Source organism: Sorex fumeus, unplaced genomic scaffold (genome assembly GCF_029834395.1).
Source record: "Sorex fumeus unplaced genomic scaffold, SorFum_2.1 ptg000058l, whole genome shotgun sequence".
Taxonomy (NCBI): domain Eukaryota; kingdom Metazoa; phylum Chordata; class Mammalia; order Eulipotyphla; family Soricidae; genus Sorex; species Sorex fumeus.
Genome location: NW_026606115.1, coordinates 14,596,664 through 14,614,478, shown reverse-complemented (window position 1 = coordinate 14,614,478; position 17,815 = coordinate 14,596,664). Strand labels below are relative to the sequence as shown.

The window sequence follows — 17,815 nt, the reverse complement described above, 5'->3', positions numbered from 1 at the left end:
CACCCGAGGAATTGTTACAGAGCCAGGGAATCTAGATTTGTATGATAGTGGTACAAGTCAAGCATTTGCCGATAGCAAATCATACATTTAGTTTACAGGAACCTTTTGGCCATCCCCACGTTCAGTCGTGTCCCTCGATGGAATTAGCTTGACAGTCAAGTAGGTAAAAATCAGTAGGGGGAAATGGCCACAGCTGTGGCTTCAATATCAAGCTAAGCGCCTGTGAGGGGTTCCAAGATGCTGGGAAAAGCAATAGTCCTTCGCTTACTGACAAATAACCCAAGCCCCACTGAATGTCCATATCTTCTCCTAGGTCCCCTCAATCCTCCCTTCGAGCCCCTGAAAACTTTTACAAGCAAAAACATCAAGTCCCAATCAACCCCCCACCGATTCAATTGAAGATGTAAAAGAAGTGTAAGTGTAAATTACACTCCAACAGTGAGGGCGGGGCTGCGCTGGTTAAGGAGCAAAACAATTAGTGCTATATCTGTAGTCTGCACAGATCTTACAAGTGAAAGGAGCAGGTTAGGGTACTTGGTCATACTCCGAAAGATTTTTGTCAGGCATTTAATTCGGTTTGGGGCTTCCTTTTTACAATTTCTCCATCAACGAATGTTTGGCTGAATGAGAGGCGGATGATTGAGTCAGTCATATATTCTGAGTACCTAAAACAGCAAGCAACCAAATGTTAAAACTCATGGGAATGAACCTGATAGAAACAAAATATTAGTCATTTACTTTGTGTCCGTATCATGCGGCAACATCTAGCCACAATCAGATACTTGCATATTTGCAAAATTTAGAGGATTGATTTCCTCATCTTTAAACTAAGTGGCTGGGATCTCGAAATAATCCGGGCTAGGGCTAGGGCTGGAGAGGCAGTACAGGGTAGGGAACATGCCTTGCACCTGTCCAAACTGGGTTGGATCCTGGCACCACGCATGGTCCTCCACTCCTGCCAGGGGTGACCCATGAGCACAGAGTCAGGGGTAAGCCCTGAGCACAGCATAGTGTAGCCAAAAAAAAAAAAAAAAGAAGGAAGAAAGGAAGGGAGAGAGGGAGGGAGGGAGGGAGGAAGAAAATCAATGGTGCTATTCAGTCAAGTTAGGGGTAAAAGGTTTATTCACTCAATAAATATGGAACGTCTATGCAATACTTTGTGCACACTTTACCTATGTGAAAATCGCAGGAATTGCGTTTCCCACTCTCAATGTTTATGAATGACAACCTATCTGTATATATATAATCAAATGAAGAGCTACTATTATGCAATTTGGAATGCCTCAGATTATCCCATAAAAATTCAAAATAATGTCTATCTCATTTGATCTCCATAGTAACCCTCTCAGAGTTTGCTCACTTACAGATGAGGACATTGAACCTTAGAAGTAATTTGTACAAAAAAAGAAGTAATTTGTACAACCTCACTCACATACCTAGAAAGTGACAAAGTTGACAAAATTTGAATGCAAGCAGATCTTGTGTCTCTTAATTTTAATATATTATTGAAAGGTTCCTCTCGGAGAGCCTGGCAAGCTACCGAGAGTATTCGATATGCCAGACACAGTAACAACAAAGTCTCCAATGGAGACGTTACTGGGCCCGCTCGAGCAAATCGACGATCAACGGGAGGGCCTTTACCTTTTACCTTATTGAAAGGTTAGTGATGGATAAAGATGATGACATTTCACTATGGAAGATGGCACAGTGGTTTAAAGGAAACAACTTATTTTCTGTGAAGAGATCGAGAAATACTGAAATTTGTTATCAAGAGACGAGGCAGAATCTCCTTTAAAAGAGATTTAACATTGGGCAGGTGAGATAGTACAGAATGTAAGGCATTTGCCATACATGCGACTGCCCATGTTCAATCCCCAGTACCCAATATGGTCCCCTTACCAGCACCTCCAGGAATTATGCCTGAGCACAGAGCGAGGATTGAGCAAGTCCTGAGCACCACTGGCTGTGGCCCAAACCCCAAAATTAATTAATTGAGATTTAATAAAATACATCAACTTTCTAGGATAGTTAGAGGCAACCTGAAAGCAAAAGAAATGGGTTAACTGGTTTGTGATGTGATCTCATCTTTTAAAACTTTGTTATTGTTAGAACTCTTCTCCTGGTTGAGGCAAATAACATTTCATATTCAACTACTCGTGGTGTAAAAAGAATGCATTCATCTTTTGGCCTACATTGGAGAAGAGAAGGGTTTATTTTTTAAAATGCTCCACAACTGTTAGGTTATATTGCTTTGTTTTTTATGCTCTATCCTTTATAGAACTTATTAACTTGTTTGAAACCAGGTCAAATACAATGCTAGACAATAGGCATGAATTTACTAACCACTCCACTAAGAAGTATTCACTTTTAGAGTAGAAAACCTGTGCCATAAATGACATCACATAACAGTTTAGCACAGGAAGCAAAGTAGGATACCATGGATGGCTGCTTCTGCAAGGGGAATTTAGGAAAGCAGAATGTAATCTCCCAATTTAGAATTTGGCCAGTAGACAAGTGTCTAACGCCCCTACTCTTGTGAAAATAGCAAAGAATCTTTAATAAGCACCAGTAGACATGTCCTTAGTTCTGCATTTCATTTAAAAGACAAAGCACTATCATGACTCTCATACCAGACTGAGACACTAAAGCAATGGGAAACCCTAACGCAAGGAAATCCCAGCTGAAATATAAAAATAGCTATTCCGCCCATGGATTTCAAGTCCAATTCCAAACCCGAGGAGCATAAAGGAAATAGACAAACCCAAACACAGTCATCATAGAAAATACATGAGTACCTGACCACCGGAGGTTACTTACCCAAGTATACTGTTTTATTGGCTGGCTAAAAGTGGGGAGAAATACTCTAATCCTTTTTATTGCGTTCACTTCTTCTTAGTTTGGCTCATCTCCTATACTAAACTTGAGCTTCAAGATGCTTTGCAAATCTCCTGGCAATTACTGGTGGTGGTGGTAATGCCTTCTTTTAGCCTTTGAGGAAATACTTTTCCTGGCCTTAGTTTCTTGCAAAATCACCAACATAGAAATAAACATTTTATTCAAACATTCATGAAATCAACAAATCCAATTCTATGAATTTTTTTCACTTTTTCTTTGTTTTTATATCTTTTGCAAAATGCACATTAGGTGGAAAAATTGACCTTGCTTAGAATTCTCCTGACTTGAAAAATAAAAGTCAAAGTACGATAGAACACATGTTGTTTCTACCCACTGCTGATACTGTAGTGTGGTGATAATAACCTCTGCAGGAAACGTTAAGGTGCCTTCTGCTTTTTGTAACTAACTGTCAAGCTGATAGCTAAAGATTCCACATTTCTTTTTAGGGGGGTTGGGTGGGGTGCTGTGGGCCACACCCACTGGTTCGCAGGGTACCATGCCAAGAATCAAACTCACATGCAAAATATCTTTACTAGTCCTTTGAACTATTTCCCTGACCCTCCATGCTTCTTTTAAATTAAAAAAGTGAACAAGCTCTGCTTTCTTTGTTAACAAGGCATATTCAAACTATAAGCATTTCCATGCAGGCCTCTAACTCTATAATTCTGTTTAATGAACTTTGTCAAATACTTTGTTACACATTTGTGGAAAAGAACTTGAACAAAGGCTGTGCACTTTATGTAGTTAGTATATGTGGTAAAACTGGAAAATGTATTACTCAATGTAACTTTTACCTGAATTTAGTCTCATGTAATTTTATTTTATAAACTAACAATAATACTAACAATAATTTAATGAGGTCTTGAGCTTATTATAATTTGTCACAAAATTATTGCTAAAGTTGAAAATTATTGCTTAGATTCTTGGGGGTATGGTTTAGGTGAGTAATGTTCACAAAGCTCAATGGGAGAGGGAGAGACTTCCATTTATGCCCAAACAAGTGTTATTTTTATCCTGTCATCAAACTTTCTTAACTGTCATCCTTGAACAACTGCAGAAGCTAATATTCTTAGCTACTACTTTGATCTAATGCTGTATACTTATAATGCATGGTTGTGGTGCTGGAGGTAGTAATCAGTTCTCCTTTATGTGAATGCTGAAGTTCTTTGCTTACTTTTTAATTCAAATTGATAAGTCCTCTCTTGTTTTCCCGGTTACACAACAGATCTTTACTGAACCCTTTCTTTATCTAATGAACGCACTAATGAGCCCAAACATCATCCTCTACCTTGAACTGTTTTCTAGACAGCTCATTTATAGCTTCTATTGTGAATTGGAATGAAAACTATTTGAATGTTGTTTTGTTATCTATTTTCATATGACAAGGATATATGAATCTTAATGAGATTTAGAGGTTGTAATATCGACTGAATATGGAAGAATGAACAAAGTTAACTAATGTGGGGGTTGAAAAGAAAGCATTTTAGAGAGAAAATTACCCAAATAAACAATATCTGTGGCAGTTAAAGGAGTCCTAAGCAACTAAAACATGAAGACATCTATTTTAGTTAGGAAAATCTTGACTGTTTTTCTCTTTTTCTCTTAAGTATCTCATCCGCTATCTTTTGTATATAAAATGATGTGTGAAAAATGTATAAACTTGAACTGTGACCACCTCCAAATTTAATTATAACCATAGAGTTGTTTTTCTATAGTCCCATTGTATTCTGAAGCATCTATTCCAATTGCCTGGAGGCATGGTTTGGGCAGAGCGAAGATTAACATTGTCTAAGATAAAACAATGTGTTCTGAATTAGAAGTCTCTTTTTGTGCAAATATTCATTATAAAGTTCAAAGCCACTCCTTGTCAGTGAGTGAGCCTCATTTTACTGGATCCTAGTTAAAATATAAGTTACTTTTGCCTTGTGGCAAACTTGCCAAGCATCCACTGAATGCTCACCACTTATGGCTTATTTTCTCAATATGGGGCGATGTACAGTATAATGATTATGCCAGGTAGCTCTCCGTTCTTTCTTTACTCACTGTCCAAGATTGCTATCTCAGCTGCTGGTAGAAGTGTGCTAAATTTCAGTCCTGTCTGTCCTCTTGTCAGTCCCTGACTTTGGTACTATTTGTCAAAGGCTCAAACAACTGCCTAGTTGGTATGCTGCCTTTTAATCCACAGCAGTCTTCTGCATCCTCCACAGGACCCCACAAGTAATATTGGATTTCTTTCAGGACATTTGACAGTCTTCTCTTTAATTAAAATCCCAAGGCTGCCAAGAGATGCCTCATAGAGTAATATGTGGCTGTGCTACACCATGTTCTATGATTTTCGCAAAAGATCTATGATTTTTTTTTCTTTTGGGGGTGTCACACCTAGCAGTGCTCAGGGATTACTCCTGGATCTGTGGTCAAAGATCACTCTTGACTACACTTAGAAAACCATATTAAGTGACAAGAATTGAACCCAGGTTGGCTGCCTGAAAGGCAGACACCTTTCCTGCTGTACTGCCTCTCTAGCCCTGCTTAATATTTTTCTTAATATTGAAATATAATTCATAAAGCCTATAGTCCAAATGTTTAAATTTTATAATTCAATATTTTTGTATATTCATGGACTTTCTGTTAAGCATCAACAGAATTAATTTTTTTTTTTTTTTGCTTTTTGGGTCATACCCAGCGATGCACAGGAGTCACACCTGGTTCATGCACTCAGGAATTACTCCTGGCAGTGCCCGGGGGACCGTATTGGATGATGGGAGTCGAACCTAAGTCGGCTGCGTGCAAGGGAAATGCCCCACCCGCTGTGCTATTTCTCCAGCCCCAACATAATTAATTTTGGAACAGTTGTATCACCCCGAATAGGAACTTCATAAGCATTAGCAGACACTGTTCATTCCCTCCCACTCTCTCCATCTAGGCCAAGGAAATTGATAATCTATCTTCTTTTGTGGGGCATAGTGCTACAGCCAGGGGTGCTCAGGGGATATTCCTGGCTCAGCTACTGGGTCTTGCTCCTAGGATGCTTGGGGAAATCATGTTCCAGGGATAAAACTCAAGCCTCCTGCATGCAAAATATATGTTCAAGCCTGTTGACCTATCTCTCTGGACCCTACTTTATTTTTCTGTATGTTGCTCTATTCTAGACATTTCAAATAAATGGCTTCATACACTATTTGTCCTTTTTGTCTTCCTTATTTCAATTGATATGTTTCTACAGGTTTATCAATGTTGTAGCATTATCAGATTTCATTCTTGCTGTGACCAAAGAAAACTGGTTCTTAATAATATACTCTGTTTTATTCCTGCATTCATCAATTGATTGATACTTGGGTAGCTTACACATTCTGGTTATCATACGTAATGCTGCCATAAACTTTCATTTGCATGTTTTTGTGTGTCTGTATAATTTCACTTAGCTTTAGTAGATTTGCAGGGCTATATAGTAACCACATGTCTAACTCTTTGGACTTATTTCTCACACTGGCTGAACTCTTTTAAAGTCCCATCTGTAGTGCATAAGGGTTCCAGTTTCCACATCCTTTAAAGTACTTGTTTTTATGTTTAATATATATTATTGCAATACTAATTAACTATAAGACTGGTGAAATTTTGCCTTTGGGTACAACTTGGATGGAGCTAGAGGGGATCATATTTAGCAAAATAAGCTGAAGGAAGGAGGGAAAATATGGAACAGTCTTACCCATAGTAGTACGTAAAGAAAGAAGGCAAGGAAAGGTATGATATCTGATGACAACTTTATCATTGGTCTTTGTATACATAATTTAGGTAACAAAAGGATAGCGGGAGAGAAAGAGGTTAACTAGAAGCAATAAGATGTCAGTGGTAGAGGGTCTTGGATATAGGTAGGGTTGAGGAGGAAAGTAGCTATGTACACCAAAGCATAAAGATTAACACTATTTTAACCAGATTGTCTCTACTGCAATAAAAATTTTGATAATTTCTGTAGCTATCAAGGGGTATGAAGTGGTATATCAGTATAGTTTTAGTTTGTATTTCTTGAATATCTAACAATGTTGAACATCTTTACATGTACTTATCACCATTTGTATACCTATCTTGAGAAATGTTTATTCAAATCCTTATTCACATTTGAAAATTGAATTATTTTTCTTCTTATTATTGAATTGTCTGAATTCTTTCTATATTTTAGATACCAGTCACTTATCAGGCATATCATTTTAAAATACTTTCTTATATTTGGGGTTGTCTGTTCACTTCCCTAATAGTGTTCTTTGCAGTGGAAAAAAAAGTGAGGTGTTATAACTTTGATGTAATAATTTTTTCCTCTGTTTTTGCCTGTATTGTCATAGATAGAAAATGCCGTGAAATCCAAGGTCATGAAGATCTATCCCCAAGTTTCATTTAAAGAATTTCACAGTTTTAGATCTTACATTTCAGTCTTTGATCCACTATGAGTTAATTTTTGTAGCTTGTGTAAAAGGGCCTAAATGCATTCTTTTGTATGTGGATATCTAGTTGCCCTAGCAACATTTGTTGAATTTCCCTACTGAAATGTTTTGGCACTCTTGTCAGAAATTCAATCAAAAATAAAAGTAAAATTTTATCTCTGAACTCTCAATTCTAGCCCATAAATCTGTACGTTTATCCTCATACCAGTATCACACTGTTGAAACTGTAACCTTATATATAAGTTTTGAAACAGGGAAGTGTGAGGCCTCTAAATTTATTATTTTCAATAGTGTTTTGTTTTTTCTGGGTCCCTTGTATTTCTATATTAATTTCATTATATCAGGAAAAACAGTGGCCAGGAGAATTGGTCAATGGTTGACACAAGAGTGTCTGGTGAGGGCAAAGGGCAGTTATAATAGAGAAGGGATCAGTATGACGATAATAGTTGGAAATAATAATTTTGGACAGGAATTGAGTGTTGAAAGTATGTAAAGGGATATACCTGATAACCTTTCAGTATCTGTATTGAAAACCGTAAGGCCCAAAAGGAAAGAGAAAGAGAGAGAGAGACAGACAGACAGAGACACGGAGAGAGGTAGAGAGAAGAAAAGTGCTTGCCATAGAGACAGGCAGGGGAGGGGGATGGAAGGGAAACTGGGGACATTGGTGGTGGGAAATGTGCACTAGTGAAGGGACGTGTGTTGGAACATGATATGATTGAAACTCAGTCACGAACAACTTTGTAACTGTGTCTTTCACTGTGATTCAATATAAAAAATAAATAAAATAATTATGTTACAGAAAATTTAGAAAATAATAATTAAAAATTTAAGAATATTCATGACAATTTCTGCAAAACAGCTAAGATTTTGATAGGGGTTGCATTTAATTTAGGTCATTTTGAGAGTTTTGATATCTTACAAAGTCTTCCTATTCATGAATATTGGATTTCTCTCCATTTATTGTGGACTTTGTTAATTTCTTTCAACAATGTTTGTAGCCTTCAGGAGTATAATTTTACATTTCTTTTATTGAGTTTATTTCTAATTAATTTATTCTTATAAATGCTATTGTAGAAGAAAATGTTTTGCTAATTTTAATTTCAGGTTGTTAATTTTATAGACATATAACTAATTTTGTATGTTTATATTATATCCACTTTAGTTTTAATAGATTTTTATTAGATTTCTTAGTATTTTATGCACGGATTATGTCATCTGCAAATAGATATTTTTACTTCTTCTTTTTCAATCTCATTGCCTTTTCTTTTTCTTGCCTAATTGTTTTAGCTAAAGCCCTTGGTCCAATGTTGAATATAATTAGTGACAGAAGCCATCCCAGTCTTGTTTCATAATATTAGGGTGGAAACTTCCCATATTTCAGTCTTTCTCCACTACGCACAATATATGTTAGCCCTGGGTTTTATTTTCCATAGACAGATTCCCTTTATTAGTTTGAGGAAGAGAAAGCTTTTTAATTTTTTTCTTTTATTGATAGAGGTTCTGTGATTCACAGTACTATTTATGATGGTTTTCCACTCACATAATTCCAACATCACATCCATCACTGGTATACCCATCTCCCTCCCATATGGGCCCCAATAGCCCTCCTTTTCAACTCCCACCGCCCCAACACACTGTTCTGTTGTGTTGCCTTTGGTCCTTTGTTGCTACCTTCTGCATATCTTTTAGTTCCACACAGGAGAGAGTATTTTGTATCCCTCCCTTTCCTTCTAATTGAGGACATTCCTTTCTATTTCTAGTTGGTTGAATATTTTTTGTCATGATAGGTTAGATTTTATCCCAGTCTTTTTTACCTAATGAAAGGATCATGTGTTTGGGCTTTAATTTAGTATTTTATGCTTTATATGATATATTACATTAATTTAATTTGGGGGCCTACTATGTAGTACTCAGAGGACAAGATTCTCAGTAATACTCTGGAAAATGGGACAAATACTTCAATGCTAGGGCCCAAGATGTAATGCTGCTTGCATTGTGCAGTGCTGGGAACCAGCAGTGCTACCTATGTGGTGTTCAGAGTCTAGCAGGACCTCATAACACATTATTTGTGGAGGTATCCAGGATTAAACTCAACAGTGTTCAGGGGGCTATATATCTGGTACTTAATTTTGGATATTAAACCAGTCTTTCAATCCTGGGATGAGTTCATTTGGGGATGGTACATGATCTTTTCTGATATATTTCTAGGTCAATTAGTTAGTATTTTTTTATTTTGGTTTTGGGAGGACACACTAAATGGTCAGGGGTTACTCCTGGTTCTGTGCTCAGGAATTATTCCTGGAGGTGGTCAGAGGATGGTTTGGGGTGTCAGAGATTGAACCCAAGTAGACCACTTGCAATGCAAGCACCCTATCTTCTCTGCTATCACTCTGGCCCTTATACTTAGTATTCTGCTGAGGATTTTTAAATCTATACCCTTAGGAAAAATTGGTCTGAATTTCATTGTGATGTCCTTGTCTTGTTTTGGCATCAGAATATTTTTCTCAAAGAATAAATTGGGAAGTTTTCTTCTATATTTTGGATGAAATTGAGAAAAAATGGTATTGATTCCTCTTTGAAAGTGTAGTAGAGTTTACCAGGAAAATCATCTGATCCTCAATCTTTCCTTCTTGAGAAAATACTTTTCAATTACCAACTCAATCTTGTTTTGTGTTGTAGGCTTTTTGAGATTGTTTTTATTTCGAAGTCAGTCTTTTTTAGTGCTTCTGAGAACTTGACCCTTTCATTTAGGTTATCTAGTTTGTTGCCAAATTTCTGGTTTCAGTCATTTTAGTCTTCTTTCTGTTTCCCTGGCCAGAGTAACTCAAGATTTTGCAAGTTTGCCATTCCTTTCCAACACCCAACTTTTGTTTAGATTTTTATTTTTCTGTCTTTATTATTTCTATTTTCACACTTGTTACTTCCTTCTCTACGTTTGTCTATGGTTTTGTTTGCCTGTGTTTGCCTATGTTTGGAGCTTAGATTGCCCATGCTCACTATGTTTGCCTGTAATATTCCCTGGGGATCACATCTGTGGTTAAGGTGCTCACACACTTGTTTGTGGTACCGATTGAGAGTCACACACTTGTTAGCAGTACATGCAAACATGTGTTTATTGAGAACTGCACACATTTTATTGTGATGGTCTTGCATATTTTATTTGCTGTGCTCATTAAGTACTGTCCACTTTATTGAGGTACTTCTACACTTTAATTATGATACTCATCAGGGCTTACACATTTTTTAGCTCTGGTGCTTTCACACACCTGACTGCATTGCTCCAGAAAATAAGGTAAAGGCCCTCCCGTTGATAGTCGATTTGCTCGAGCGGGCCCAGTAACGTCTCCATTGGAGACTTTGTTGTTACTGTGTCTGGCATATCGAATACTCTCGGTAGCTTGCCGGGCTCTCCGAGAGGGGCGGAGGAATCGAACTCGAGTCGGCCATGTTGGCTGCTTGTAAGGCGAACGCCCTACCCGCTGTGCTATCTATTTATTAGTCACCCAGGCAGCAGAGTTTTCAGGACCCTACTTGTGGTATTTGAGCAGCACTGAGCATCACACTTACGGTCCTCATGCTTACAAGGCAAGCGCTTCACCACTGAGCCATCCCCCAGATCCCTCGAAGAAAATTTTGGTAGATAAACAATTTGGGCAATTATCAGCATGTAGACAGCATTACAAGCTGTGGCCTGGGTGAGATGATGTAGAGAAGTAATATAAAGAAAAAAGTGCAGAATACCTAGGGCTGAATTCTGAGAAACCACAATGAAGGAGAAATTTGCAAAGGAGACCAAAAAAAAAGCAGCCAGTTAAGTAGGGGAGAAGTCAATAGTCCTGTCACAATATCCAAATAACAAAACGTTAGAAGATAGAGAGAATGACAGATTATGTTACATAGTACAGGGAGTCCAAGTAATATGAGTACAGAGGTGTCCTTTGGAATTAGTGATGTGGAATTTGTTTGCAATGAGTAGTTTAATTTAGGTGGAAAGGTTATAAGTCAAAATAAAATGAGATAAAACGGAGGCCCAATAGATAGTACAGTGAATAGTGCATTTATCTTGCACATGGAGGACCTAAGTTCTATCCAAAGTACTCCATATAGTACCCCAAGCTGGCCAGGAGTGATCTCTGAGCATATAACCAAGACCTGAACAGTAATGGGTGTAGCAAAATAAAAAAAATTGAATAAAGAGCTGAGGAATTATATGTGTAAACAGTGCTCTTGAAACATTTGACACCAGAAGTAAGAAAGAAATGAGGGGTGAATTAAAGAGTAATGTATAGTCAAAAGATTTTTTCTTTAATTTTGAATATTTTCTAGAAGTATGATAGATTGTTATTACAATTATTAGTGTTTTTCTTTGATGGTCACCACTCCAAAGTCTTCAGTGAAGAATATCTACAAGCAATTCTTGGACTGATGAATGAAAACAGAAACACTTCTATCCTAAAAAGTGTCAAACAATCTCAAAATAAATTGATCTCAAAAATATCAATTACTATTTTTTTCTAGTCTTGTAAGTTGGTTGATGGATATGATAGTAAGTATCAGCCAGGGAAGAGGGAGAGCTTAAGCTGGAAAGTAATGATAAGCACTGGAGGAAGACTCCTAACAAAATGCCATGATGTGGTGGTCTTTGAAGAGTGATGGCGTAAGAGAAATAAACAGTTGAGAGACAGAGGAGAGTATTGTTTTTTATAAGCTAGCCCCAGGAACCCAATAAAATCCTAATGCACTGATGTTTTTTCTGTTTCCAAAATTTTTTCCTAGTCAGAATTACAAGGTAGTCTAAATGATTGTTTTGTCCATGGCTTGGTCACAGGAGTAAACATCTAAATTCACATCTTTGGCACAGTACTTGTACATTCATTGTTTAACTTCAAAATTCCTTATCCTCACCTTCCTCAGTTCTATTTTTACAATTCTTTCAAAAATAATCATTTTTGAAGTAATCACGGTTCATTGATTTGCTCAAGCGGGCCCAGTAACGTCTTCGTCATGAGACTTGTTGTTACTGTGTTTGGCATATCGAATACATCACAGGTAGCTTGCCAGGCTCTGCCATGGGGGTGAGATACTCTTGGTAGCTTGCCGGGCTCTCCGAGAGGGGCGGAGGAATCGAACTCGGGTCGGCCATGTTGGCCGCTTGTAAGGCAAACGCCCTACCACTGTGCTATTGCTCCTAGGTTTAAAAATAATAATATACGGGACTGCAGAGATTGTATAGTAGGCAGGATATAAAACCATTCTTTCCACAAGGCAAAATCAAGATAATTAAAATTGTAGTTGCAGTTAAACCTAGTAAAAACTAATTACTATAAAGCATCTTCTCTATTATGTGGTATATATTGAAGGAGTAGAGGGTAAAAACATATCTACTCTGGGGCTGGAGCAATAGCACAGCGGGTAGAGCGTTTGCCTTACACGCAGCCAACATGGCCGATCCAGGTTCGATTCCAAGCATCCCATATGGTCCCCCGAGCACCGCCAGGAGCAATTCCTGAGTGTATGAGCCAGGAGTAACCCCTGAGCATCGCTGAGTGTGACCCAAAAAGCAAAAACAAAAACAAAAAAAACATATCTACTCTTCATAAATTGATAGTTAAAAGGAGCCAAAACAATAGCACAAAGGAATTGGGTACTTGCCTTACACATGGCATACCAGGGTTCAATCCCCAGCAACCCATATAGTTCCAGAAGTGATCCCTGACTGCAGAGCCAGCAGTAAGCCCCAAGTACTTTTTTTACACCAAAAAAACCCCTAAACAAAAAAAATTATATATGCTTCAAGTATACCACACTATATTTTGACATCTTATACATTTACCTTGCATGTGGAAAAACCCAGTTTTATCCGAAGCACTCCACATAGTACCCCAAGATGGCCAGGAGTGATTACTGAGCACAGAACCAAGAGTGAGCCTTGCACAATAGTGGATGTGGCCAAAATATAACAAAAACAAACAAAAACTTGAACAGTTATGATTTTTCAACAAAAAGTTTGAAAAAGTATGATTTGTTTTACATACAAGATCAAATAGTTGATCCCCTTTACCAAACTTTTACTGCTGCCATCTATATTTTTCCATCTGACAACTACCATTTTGTTCTTACAGAATTATTTGTTTTTGTGCTCTGCTGCTGTTTGTTTATTTGCTTTGTTTCTTTATCTTTCATGTGTGTGGAATAATATGATCTTTGTCTACTCCACTCCATCTTACTTTTTTCACCTAACATATCTTAAATCGCAGCTCAGTGCATATATTATAGATGATAATGAGTAAATGAAAAAATGCATGTAGTGTTGAATGTAATACCTACATGTGTTACGGTAGATATGCATTTGTTTGACATAACCTTGTGTGCCAGACCCCATGATCGAATAAGAGATGAGGGTGATGATTTCCTATCATAAGGTTTTTCAAACTAGGGTTGAATAAGAGAAAAAAATAGATAATTAAAAGTATGCTATTCAGTTGCTCAGTTTAGCAGCTCATTTTCATGGCCAAACAACATGTAATTACCTGTTCTCCACTAACAATCATTTTTATCACACTTCAGCTGTTATAAATTTATGCATTTACTTTCATCATAGACATTCTATTCTCTTGTATTATTTCTTTATATACTACCTATAAATGAGCTCAGGCAGTAATTGTTTTTCTCAATCTTATTGTGCTTCACAGACACTCTCCAGTTTCATCCTTATCATAACAAATAGTAACACTTCATCTTTCTTATAAATGAGTAGTATTCCTTTGTGTACATGTATATACATGTATATATATATATATACAGCAAAATTTTTGTAAGTACTCATCTTTTGTTGGGCACTTCAGTTGTTTATGAACCTTGCTTGCTTTAAATACCATTTTAATGAATGTAGGTGTGCACATATGTGTGTATATATATATATATATATATATATATATAAAAGATTAGTGTTTCTGTGTTCTTGGGCCAGATACCTAGAAATAGAATTGCTAGATCATATGTTAAATCCATTTTAATGTTTTGAGACAATATTGTACTGTTTAATATAGAGGATTGACCAGTTAACATTACCACCAACTTTGAATGAAGGTTACCACTAACACTGAGTGATGGTTACTTTTATCCTCTTCATATTTTCACTGCATGTGTGTTTCTGGACTTTTTAATATAGAACATTTTTTCAGGTACAAAATGAATCTCATGGTCATTTTGTCTTGAATTTCCCTGGTTATCAGTGGTGCTGAGCATTTTTCCATATGCCTGTTGTCCATCTATATATCTTCTTTGGAAAAATATCTATTCAACTCTTCTCCCCATTTTTGGTGGGGTTTTTGTTCTTTTTATTCTGTAGTTCTTGATGAGCTTGCTTTTTATAAAATAAATTTATGGGCCACACCATGTGGTGCTCTAGAGCTATTTCTAGGATGGTGCTCAGGGTTTGCTCCTCGAGGTACTTGGGGAACCATACGATGCTATGGATCAAACCTGAAGCTCCAGTATGAAAGCATGCACTGCAGCCCTTTGAATCATCTCCCCACTTTTGCTCAGCTTGGAGGCCACGAGTGCTGTGCCCGATGATGCTCAGGGATCAAGTAAGCAGGAATCAAGCCTGGGTCAGACACATGCCTAGCACATGCCTACGTAGTACTATCTCCTGGTCATGTGAAATATCTTTTTTCATCCTTTTGCTGTCAATAGTTCTTTCTGACTTTGGGGGCTGGAGCTATAGCACAGCGGGTGGAGCGTTTGCCTTGTACGCAGCCAACCCAGGTTGGATTCCCAGCATACCAAATGGTCCCTCGAGCACCGCCAGGAGTAATTCCTGAGTGCATGGACCAGGAGTAAACCCTCTGCATCACTGAGTGTGACCCAAAAATTAAAAAATGGTCTGACTTGGTGATCTCAACGTAATTATTGGGTAGTGGCATGTGGTTGGATTTTTAAAATACCGAGCCTGACCCTCTTTTAGCACAAGCATTTAGTTAATTTGTATTTAAGCATATGTCTGGATTTAAATAATTTCATTTAAACTTCCTATTTATGTATTTAGTAATAAAAATTAAAAAATGACAATAATAACAACAACATGTCTTACATAACAACAAAATCTTGTTTTGTTTTGTGTTGGGTGATTTTTAATTAAGGTTTTTTTCTTTAACAAAAAATGGAATAACAAATGCCCAGTGGCAATGGAAACAAAGAGTATGACAATTGGCTTTCAGTAGGAAGCATGCTACTTGGGCTGGGGCTTAGGGGATAGGACTTGGATTGGACTACAACAATGGTGGAGGGAAGTGTTCAATCAGGAGAAGAAGGAGAATCTGAAAGGTAGTAAAGTTTTATGCATGAGAGCCTTTCAGCAACAGTTGAGTAAACCAAAATTCCAAAAGTTATATAAAAAACCAACAATGCCTCTCAAAGAGTCATACAGGGCAGGTGGGAGGCAAACGGGTTGGGTAGGGAGGCAATTGGTGGAGGAAAGTGGGCATTGGTGAAGGGATCTGTGTTAAAATATTATATGCCTAAAACCCAGTCATGTTTAACTTTGCAACTCATGTTGACTAAATAAAATGATTTTTTAATCTTTTACAAAATGTAGTAAAGTACCATGATTACAAAACCATGCTCAGGGGTCACTCCTAGCTCTGCACTCAGAAATTACTCCAGGCAGTGCTGAGGGAACCATATGGGATGCTAGAAATCAAACCTGGATTGGCCATGTGCAAGGCAAAAGCCCTACCCACTGTGCTATCACTCCAGTCCCTCCAGCACTGATCTTATCACCAGTGTAAACTTCCCTCCTCTAGTATTCCAAGGTTCCTCATTCACCTCAGCCTCCATCTTGATAGGAAACTTTTAAAATTGGATGTTAAAGTTTGGGTCTCATGAGCTTATCATTGTTGACTATGGTTTGGATATTTGGCTATAACACTCCCCTACACTAACAATGGATTCGGATCTCCTTGACCCCTGCTCCACACTGCTTCTCATCTGTCTCTTCTTTCCACCCCCACCTGTCAAATTTTTATTTCTTTAAAAAGAAATCACATGGAGGAAAGTGAACATTGATGAAGAGGTTGGTGTCGAAATATTGTATGTATTAAAGCCAATAATGGATAACTTTGTAATTTAGGTAACTAAATCAAATATTTTTAAAAAATCTTGTTTCTTTGAGAAATGTTTGCAGAAATATTTGAGTCCCAGAATGATGGTGGCTTTTTGCCGAGAGGATTTTCACTCTGCCAGGTGCCTAGTGGTATTACCAGGCTGGGTCTCCCTTAGATTCAGAACATGGGGTACATTGCAGAACCCGGATAATGCAAATTTAGAGTGCAAAATTTATTTGGAAAGATTGTGTTTTCAGTCTCTGGACAGGCACCTCAATTTTCACTCAGCACCAAAGGCTGTTTTCTTCAAATTGCTGTTAAGTGTGCGTATATATCTGCACATGTGTGTGTGCATTCTTGACAACAACTGATGGTACACTAATAGTTTTGTTCCTCTTTGTCATTCTTGTTTTGTCTGGGTGTATGACACTTATTTGACTTCGATCTTGGCTAGATCCTCGGTTTTTTGTTTTTATATCATTTATGACTCATTCATAAAGTTTTTTTTTATTAAGTTCAGAAAATGTTTCTAAAGTCACTGCACCCCTCTGCCTTCACTTAAATCTGTACTTATACTTACTTACTATGTCCCCAGTTCTTTCTTTGATACCTTTAAAATGAAAATTGCTGCACTTTATCAGGCATATTTAGTTGTTTTCTGTGGGAGAGTCAGTTTGCATACCTAGTCTACAATATTACCAAATCCTCAACATGTGTTTCTCCACCCCTGCTCTGAAGCTGCAAAAATGCTAGTGAAAATTACCAAACTGAATGGATTTGTTCTACAACAAACTTTGATTACAACCTTAGTCAATTCTTTCTATTGTTTTACAACTCTTACTTATTAAGTCTGATTTCTTATTTCCCAAAGAAGCTATTTCAACCCATTACTATACTCTTCTAATTCTCCTACCTATCCTCTTAATCCCTTATGCCTTTCAAAAGATCAAGATTCCTATGGGGCTGAAGAGACAGTAAAGTGTAGGTAAAATACTTGCCTTGCATGAGACTAACTGGGTTTGATCCCCGGGTTTGATCACCATATGACCCAAATTTATCCCCCTACCATCAAATAACAGTAATCTCTAGTTCCTTACAAACATGAGTATCAGGTGGGAATTACCTCAATTCTCTGTGTCACCCATAAGTTTTCTGTCTTATTATTTCCTGACGTTGCTCTCTCGGAAAAATGGACATATTTTTCTTCTTCCTTTACATATTCTATGTTAAGAGTAAGAATAAAAAACTTTTACAATAATTTATTAAAGTAATTGTATGTTTACTGAAAACAATAATAAAATTAGGACTTATATTTTGAGTGTCTTTGGTTTTCTCTGACTATATCCTGATAATTCACTTTAATGTTTTTTAACT

The 17,815-nt window shown here is 37.3% G+C and overlaps 1 protein-coding gene across 1 annotated transcript in view; it reads left to right on the top strand.

Annotated features, from left to right (window-relative positions):
• The window catches only part of TMEM164 (transmembrane protein 164), a 544,838-nt gene that overhangs the window by 371,519 nt on the left and 155,504 nt on the right, over positions 1-17,815 (top strand). The window lies entirely within an intron of this gene.